Consider the following 8,850-nt stretch of genomic DNA (forward strand, 5'->3'; position numbering starts at 1 on the left):
CTGTGGATGAGAACACTCAGTAGTACCAGAAGTAAAAGTAATCTTCAGGAATCAGTGACACGAACATGAAGGTTAGCCATCTGTTCTTCAAGCTGGGCAAACCATGTCCTCAGGCCATAGGCAGTGGGACCCTCAGATCCAGGTCACCACAGGTCCTTCCTTGCAACACTCAGTTTGCTCCCACTTTGCCTTGTTGCTGACAGGCTCCTTATGGAACAGTACTGAAGCGTGTCAAGCCACAGGATCAAACACTGACATAAAAATATTTGTAGTGTTTAATTGCTAGGACTCTCCCTGACACAGCTTTGTTCAGTGCCAGCTAGCATTCTCAAAATGTTTGGGCATGATAGGAGGCACAGCATCGGGCAGGGCTAACTCTCCATAGGGAGTGTGAGTCAAGGCCACCTCTAAAGGGAGGAACATAATCTAAGCCTATCGATATGAGTCTTGCTGTGCCAGAGAAAGGGTCTTTGTTTATTTTGCTTGCCTTGACAAAGCCAAAAAGAGGAGGGCTTCCTTTCCTATGAACTCTCCAAAGGCAATGCCTTTATTTTCCTGAGATCTTCTCATCTGCTAAATAATGCTTGAACACATTAATTTCAGTATAAATGAAAACAATAATTTTGTGTGCCTTTACTAAGGAAGCAATATGCTAATTTTACAAGTGAGTTATAAATGAACATCTCTCTAAAATTTCCAAATGAAATCTTCATCAGAATTCAACCTCATAGCAAAATTAGAACAGTAATATTGACTAGCCACAATTGAACACTAATTGCTTGTCACATTTGATGGATGTTTTTCGTTATATACATAATTATATGTATATTGTATGCTGTTATACTACTGTTCTGTAATGAAAAGTCTGATTTTCTGGGGTAATACATTTATAGCTTAACAGTATGAAAAAGCAATGTATTGATTATTTTAAAATTGCAGCAGAATTCTCCCCTGTGACTAATTGTGTATTCTGGTGTTCCTCCAGCCTTACATCCCTCTGCAAAGCTCCCATGAATCTTTAATTCCCTTCTAAGTCAGCAATGCCAGAATCACTTCTCATCATCATATCCACTCAGCTGAATTCCAATGATCTCCACAAAATAGAGTATCAAAATATATTTCTGAGATTGATTGCTTCACAAGTTATGAGCCATAATAAAAGAACATTAAGTTTCATTACTCCACATACTCTTATTAAAGGGTTTTCGAATTATATTTCCTCTGATTGTTTCAAATACTTGGGAGTATAGCAAGGTGGAAAAATAAAAGCCCTTTCAATATCAAAACAGATCCTTTGGAAAAATTCTTTCCGTGAAACTGATAACTTATTAGAAGCTCTTTCACTGTAGAAATATTTCACTAAAAGAGAAAGGTTTCTATACGTAACATGAGTTTTGTTTTTATCTTTGATCAGCTTTTATCTTTTGCAAATCATAACCTTTCCTTTATTATTTAGTTATGTAGCTTTTTCTCCCCCATTTTTTATTGAATTTTCATCACTGTATTATATTTTATGTTAATTTGTTGTGTCTGTAAACTTTTATTTTATGTTTTCAGATAAGCATCGTTGTTTTCTTCACTGTTGTATTGCATGTTTCTTCTTCATAATGGAGAGAAGTGCAAGAGCAATGAAATTTTAGTTTCTGTTTGCTAGATCTTTCAAACCAATGATTTTTGAAATGAAAATTCTAATTTTCATAATGCTATATTGGTTTCTTAAGTCTCTTATATAGGAAACAGAAGTATTTAAATTAAAAAAACCCACATTTTTTTGTAAGCATTTAAATATTTTATAACATACTTATTATAATGTCTATATTTTATAATATATATATTATTGAGCTAGAAAAGAACCATATTAAATTATGGAAAACAATGTAGGTATTGTATATTTTATATTTTATTTTATAGAAAAAAAATATAGAGAGAACTAGCCCCGATCATTTTTGCTTTCTTGCCTAAACCTCTAAATTCTCACCTTGATTGCTGCAACTTGATCTTTGATTACAAGACAGTATGTGGTAGTTACTTTCACAAGTAAAAATTTATGATCATCTCTTGGTAGTATTTTCAGAAATGGCAAAGATGAGAAGATGCAACACAGCCCTTTACTGAGTGATAGAATACAGTTGGTGGAACCCTTATTCTGAGAGGCAGCAGGAAAAACAAATTGAAAGAAGACTATCAAAGGGAAAACAAGCCATCAACAGACCCATAACTTCATTCAGGCAGGTCTGCAGGAGGTGAGAGACAGTACACAACTTCAATGAACACAGGAGAATTACCCATAAGCTCATGATTCACCTTTACTGCCGGCTACACATCTGGTGGCAAGGCAAGTTAGTGTATTTCTTCCACACTGGCTCATCATAGCTGACCAGCATGGTGTATGGGAGCAGTTGACCCCAATTCCTCCTCTCTGAGCTGCAAACTAGATCCTGTATACATCAAAATGTGTACATAATGTAAGCAATAGAGCAAAACTCGTAGGAAGAAAGCGCAGTATACTGACCACTTGTATTGCAAGATAAGTTGCTCTTATAAATAGATAAAAATACCTTTCTCCTTTTTTTTCTCCCCTCTAGCTTTTTTCTTGGTTGCCTACAGATATGACCACTTAAAGACATTCTCCGTATACAAGAACATACAAAATAACACACTACTATCTACTGAATTATGCCATACATGAGATTAAAACCAGAGACAAATCCCAACATTTCTTCAGCTTCCACATTTCCCAAGACATTTTTATTAGAGCTACAGCTAATAAACGAGTTTTTCTATATGGGGCAGTGGACCCTGAAAGCATGGTCCGACCAGATGGGTACAAGCATACAGACAAATAAATAATTCAAGATAAATGAGGCTTCACAGCCCCTGCAGGAAATGAGTGACAGATCTCATGCTCAGAGCATTAACATGACATGAATTCAAAAGGCTTGAAATTTATGTGGCCCGTTAACACTGCACACATGTGCACAAACACATGCAATTTCTTAATCAGTCCTGGCTCTGTTTGCATGTACCAGCCCCAGGTCAGAAAGGGTGAATGCTTCCAATCAATATCCAGTTGTTAGAGTAACAGCCATGTCCGTTCTGGATGGCTGAGTGGGTGAAAACATGTTTGTTCTACTTAACGTGACACAGTCCCGTCAAATTAACAATCAGGAGAGCAGCAGCAGGCTTGCTTAATGGGCTGAAGTCAGTTCCACGGAGAATTTATTATCAACACTCAACCGATAGATCTGAAACCTTATTACTAAAGGTTTATTTGCAGATAATAACTAAAGGCACACTTTATGTACATAGGCGTTGTCTGATTTTAAAGATACAGCATGTTACACTACTTAGTAAACAGATTGCCTTTAAATTGACATAACCTCCAGATAACATCTGTATGTTATGTGAGTAGTAGAGTTATTTAGTCAAGCCCTTGTTCAGTTAAACTACAGCAGGTACTAACCTTGTAAATGCAAAGAATTGCTTTTTCCTGCTGTGTGTGAATGGTAACTGTACAGGATATGCAAGAAAGCTGACCCCCCAACATGCCAGCCTACCCACGGTCTGAACCACAAATTTTAGCTCCCCTGTGTATTGCCAGAATGGAGTAACTAAAGGTGGTTACAAATCAGCTTCCGTCTGGACCAGCTCTTTGCCACAGATGTGCGGAACTCCTTGCCATGCAGCAGTGAAGTTCTGAGAGGATTACCAGATTCTCTTCCCTTTTCCATTCCTGTGAGAATGATGCCGAGTGGTAATAGACAGCAGAGTTAATCACAATGATTCAGAAAAACTCCTTTTAACCGGGTGGATATGGTTTTATCTTACTTGATAGTGCTTGATGCTCAGCTATGAGAGAATAAACTTACCGTAGCTTCTTAGTTAATCTACTACTACACCGGAAAGGATTTTTCCTTGCCTACATCCAAAGGGGTGGATAGAAAACTTTGGATAGGAATTTCATACTTAGTATTACAGAGTCTGTATTTTATGAAAAATATTTTTACCAGTAGTTGGCATAGGATTAATAGTTTTATGTTTCCCAGAATAAGTATTCTTTTCCACATGGTGAAGAGTGCTCTGTTGAAGTGGTGATGTAGCAGATGAAAGTCCAGCTAGGTTGGTAGGAGAACCTTGCAGCGCTAAAGGAGCCCATGCCCACGATCTTAGTGCGCGAACTGTGGTGCAGGCTAAATTCTGCTACCATAAGGCTGTGCGACTGTGGCCCAGGTACTTCTGCTATGCCAAAGAGAGCAGAAGGACAGAGCTGCAGAGCCAGATTTACCTTTTCTATAGGAACTGAAAGGTGAAGATGGCAACTGATGTTTGTGCATCTATAGTTTTCTTCCCAAGTGGGGACCACAGCCAGCCTGGCTTTCCAGAGCTCTTAGAATTTTGGTCTCCTCAGCCAAAGGTTTACTTTGCCTTGACATAGAGCTAGCCCTGACCACTCGTTTGTGCAAAGAGCAATTTTACATAGCCTTGCCCATTCCTGGTTGATTTCCACTGGGAAATCAAAATTCAGCAGATTGCAAGATTAATTCCCTGCCACATTTCAAAAAACATACTGTTAACTACAGGAAGGCTTAAAAATTCATCTGGGAAATCTTAATATTAGTGTACCTCCACCTAACATTGCTCTCCGCAGTTCTCATTTTTGCTTCTAAAAATTGTAGATTACATTAGTATTACAACACTAAAAAATCAACCAAAATGAAAGTTTAATGGAAGAATAAGTTTATGAGAAGATCTAATAAAGGAAAATGCTAGGTTCATATATTAAATCTTCCTGTAATTAGGTTTGAAGGAAGTGTTTCATCAAAATTATTCGCTAGAAAACCATCCAAATTGTTCCACTGAAAATTCTAATTTTAGTTATTTTTATTATTATTATTCTACCAAAAGGATTTGCTTTCTACAGAGAGCTCAGAATTTTAACTGAAAAAAAAACAGTTGTCTCTGTGCTTAACTAGGAAGAGCAGAGGTATGACCAAAGGGCCTGTAAGAGGTCTATGGTTGTTCTAATTTACTTATATATCGGAACAAAACTGCTAAAATATTGCAGTTCTGCAATGTATGCTAAACCAGGTATGGTTTTGAAATCTCAAAAAATTTACTGAAGGAAAACTAAGGTGTGGGAAGGTTTAACCCACCAGTGTGTCACTAATATAGTTTGTGTTTCCATCACGTAATTTGTTTAAAATACAATTCTCTATAATACAACAGATAAATCAATTTAATCAACCAATCAGTCAAATTAATTAACCAAAGGTTTGGCAGCATCTCGAATTCATGCCTAATAATAGTTCATGAAGAAAAGCAATTAAAGCTTTATTTAAGAAATAAAGGTAGTGATTCTAATATTTGGCAGAACTCTGTAAGGAAAACTCCTTAAATTTTTCCTGTTAAAAGTTCTTATACCTCCTAAATCCCAATTTAATGATCTCTCTGCTTGCCAGACCTTGGAAGATGTATTTGAGTCTGGTTTATTCCATTTATCAGCAACAGCCCCCCCTGCCCCCCACTATCTGTCTGCTGGGGAGCTATCAATACTGATCATTGCATTCAAAGAAGTGTCAGACAGTATAAAAAGGAAAAAAAACCCCACCCTTAATCTCTCTGATTTGGGACTTACTGTGTGAACATATGGAGGTGGGCACAGTTCATGTCTGCATTTTAGAGTTAGCTTTCATCACTGAAGTGTAATCCACATCCAACAATTTGCAGCTTTATATGTCTCATGCTAAATTTCCAATTCATCAGGAACTCTTTTAAGGGAATTTAAGATTTAGGAAGGTGAACATGGAAAAATGTAACAGACTTGGGGCAAAGCCCTGGCCTCATGAACTCAGTCACATTTTGTTACTTAGTCAGAAACAGAATCTCATCCGTCTGGTCTGTGATTTTCTTTTGTTGTGGCCTCAGCTGCACCCCCTGACAGGCATCATAGCAACAACAGCCTGTGATCAGAAACTGTTGAATTAAACGGAGAGCTTCAAATTGTTTAGCCAACAGGTGAAAAAATAACACTTTGGAATTTCATCACGAAAATGAATGATGAAATGCAAAGCATTATGAAATGGGCTGGCTGGGTGTCTATTTTGGAGACGAGGGAACAAAAAAGCTTGCTATTTTGTGACATTTGTCAGTCAAAAAGAAGGATGTTTTTAAAGATATGACAGATACTTGGATACCTCTGCCTGGTAATAAAATCCTCTAAATCTATCAGCACCAACAACTCAGCTGGAAACAAGATGGAATTATATCACCTTCTCCTTAACAAGAAAGCATAGAGGAAAGTATAAAAAAAAGTGTTTGTAGGGTAAGGCAATAACTCGCATAAAATGAATGTGCATTAGTAGCAATTCTGCATAATTGCCTTTTGATCTCAGTATTTTCTTATGAGATGTCTGAACAGATATATTCATTTTAAGATTGGCTGCATTTTAGTGTTACCAGCAGGTCAAAGGAGGTTATTCTTCCCCTCTGCTCAGCACTGAAGAAACACAACTGGAGTGCTGGATCTGGTTCTGGGCTCCCCAGCACAAGACAGACATGGACATAACTGGTGCAAATCCAGCAAAGGGCCACAAACACGACTGAGGGATTGAAGCATCTGTCACACAAGGCAAGCTGAGAGAGCTGGGGTTGTCTAGGCTGGTGAATGTTCTTGGGTGAATGCATCAGTATGTATAAGTGCTGGCTGGTAGGGAGAGGAGAAAGAAGATGGAGCCAGATGCTTCTTGGTAGTGCCAGTGACAAGAGAAGAGGCAATGGAAAGAAATAAGCTATTTAAAGTTAAGAAAACACCTGTTTATTGTGGGGGTGGTCAAACACTGGAACATGTTGTTCAAGAAGGTTGTGGAGCTTCCATCACTGGAGATACTAAGAATCCAATTGAACAAGTTCTTGCTGTAGAGAGGGTTGGGTTAGATGGTTTCCAGTGGTCCCTTCCACACTCAGCCATTCTGTGACTTTAGGATTTTGTAGGGTAAGCATTTACAACCACCTTTGTGTATAACTGCTGTTGCAGGAAGGAGGCATGGGCTAGACGCAGACTGTATCTTGCTTAGTCCAGGTCCTGAATTTGGATAATCCTGGGTTCAGAATCTCCCATCACATGGAAGAAGTTGTCTGCTCTTTAACTAGGTGGAGACAGGGAAACTTCTGCTATGCAAAAGATGTTAAAGCAGCACAAAAGAAAGCTGGATTAAGGAAAATAGGTAGGATTTATTTGTAGAGGAGTATCACTAATGCATTTCTGGAAGTAACCACCAGTCTGGAAGACCTAGGTAGTACATTAAACTAACTTAATTTCATTTTAATACAGAAAAGAACTGCCACTGATTCTTATTTACAATGTATCAGGTTATAATTGTTTAGTTATTTGTTCTTGCATATATCTTTCTAAAGGCTGGCTTCCCCTTTTACCTGTTTCATATCAAAATAAGGTTATAAACGTCACAGCTGTTACTAAGTGCAGAGAGCATAAGTGTGTATGAGTTTCAGCAGTCACATAGGACAATTTTCTGGCCTATAATATGTGGATTCATTGAATGTCGGCAGGAGATTGAAAGGAGAAATGAAGGCTGTACATATGTACAAGAGGGTACTCAGAACAGACATCTGCCATCCTTATATAGATGTACAGCATGGGAGAAAACCGAGACAATGCAATGTATCTTAGGATGTCCACGCTTAAGAGAGAGAGCCTTTAAGAACTCCGTCTAAAGCTCTGAATATAAACTGTTTTCTCAAAAAAACCCAGTTTTTGCCTTCTCTAACATCACAACCTATCCCTTGGAGAGGTGAAAAGCAAGGGCTGTAGCCAAGCAACAGCAAATAATCTTTAAGACTCATTCTGTCTTCAAAGCAAAACAGAGCCTCAACCACCTCACCCCATCCTTTCTGCACCAATGCAGGCAACATACACCACAGACTGTACAAAGGAAGCAAAAGCCTTTTTGTTTCTTTGTTTTCCCAAAATAAATAAACAAGATTTATGAACAGATGAAGCTCTTATAATGTATTTGGAAATCCTCCTTTCATCAGAATGTAGCAAGGCTGACAAATGAACTGCTAGAAAACAGAGTCTGCTCAGACTGAAAGCACTTCAGACAAACATAGACAAAACTTCTGTGCAGATTCATGTATGATTTCCTTGTACAGTAAACCTAGACCTATACAATGAATTGAGTTGCTTGTTTACTAGAACGAAAAGTTTTAATAAAAATAAAAAAGATTATTATCTCAAAAGAGAAAAAATTCCTCACACAGTGAAACTTTGAATTTTAGATTTAAAGTCAGATAACTGATTGGAACAACAAGACAAGATGGTAAGTCTGGAAAAGACATGTTCTTTCCCCCCTTATCTTTTCTCTTCCTCTTTGGCTAAAAGTGCTAAAGAAAAACTACACCCAAAGACACAAAGCATTTCCAAATGTCCGATTGTAATTAAGAGATTATGTTTGCTTTAGTGCAGTCCTACTCTCGTCTACCCATGCAGGAATGCTTTGTTTTCCTAGCAAGCTCTCATGCTGGCACTGTTTAAAAAAAAACTCTCACAGAAATAGTTTCAGGGAGGTTATGAAGCATTAAGCATTATCTGTTATGTCTTGGCTTACCAAACAAACCACAAGTTATTTTCCATTTAAGTGTCTGCCCCAAGCCATTAGTTCTGCTGGCAAGACATGTTCCTCCCCTTTCCCCTTCACTCCTTTCTGATGAGAGGACATTAACAACACGACGAGTGTTAAACCTTCAGAAAAAGATGGTCAGCAAGAAAACATGGTTTTAGCAATTGCTGCTACCTTGCAGCAGGTGCTTGAGGACAGAAGGCATGTTGCCTAC

This window comes from Falco biarmicus, chromosome 10, assembly GCF_023638135.1.
Source record: "Falco biarmicus isolate bFalBia1 chromosome 10, bFalBia1.pri, whole genome shotgun sequence".
NCBI classification, from domain to species: Eukaryota; Metazoa; Chordata; class Aves; order Falconiformes; family Falconidae; genus Falco; species Falco biarmicus.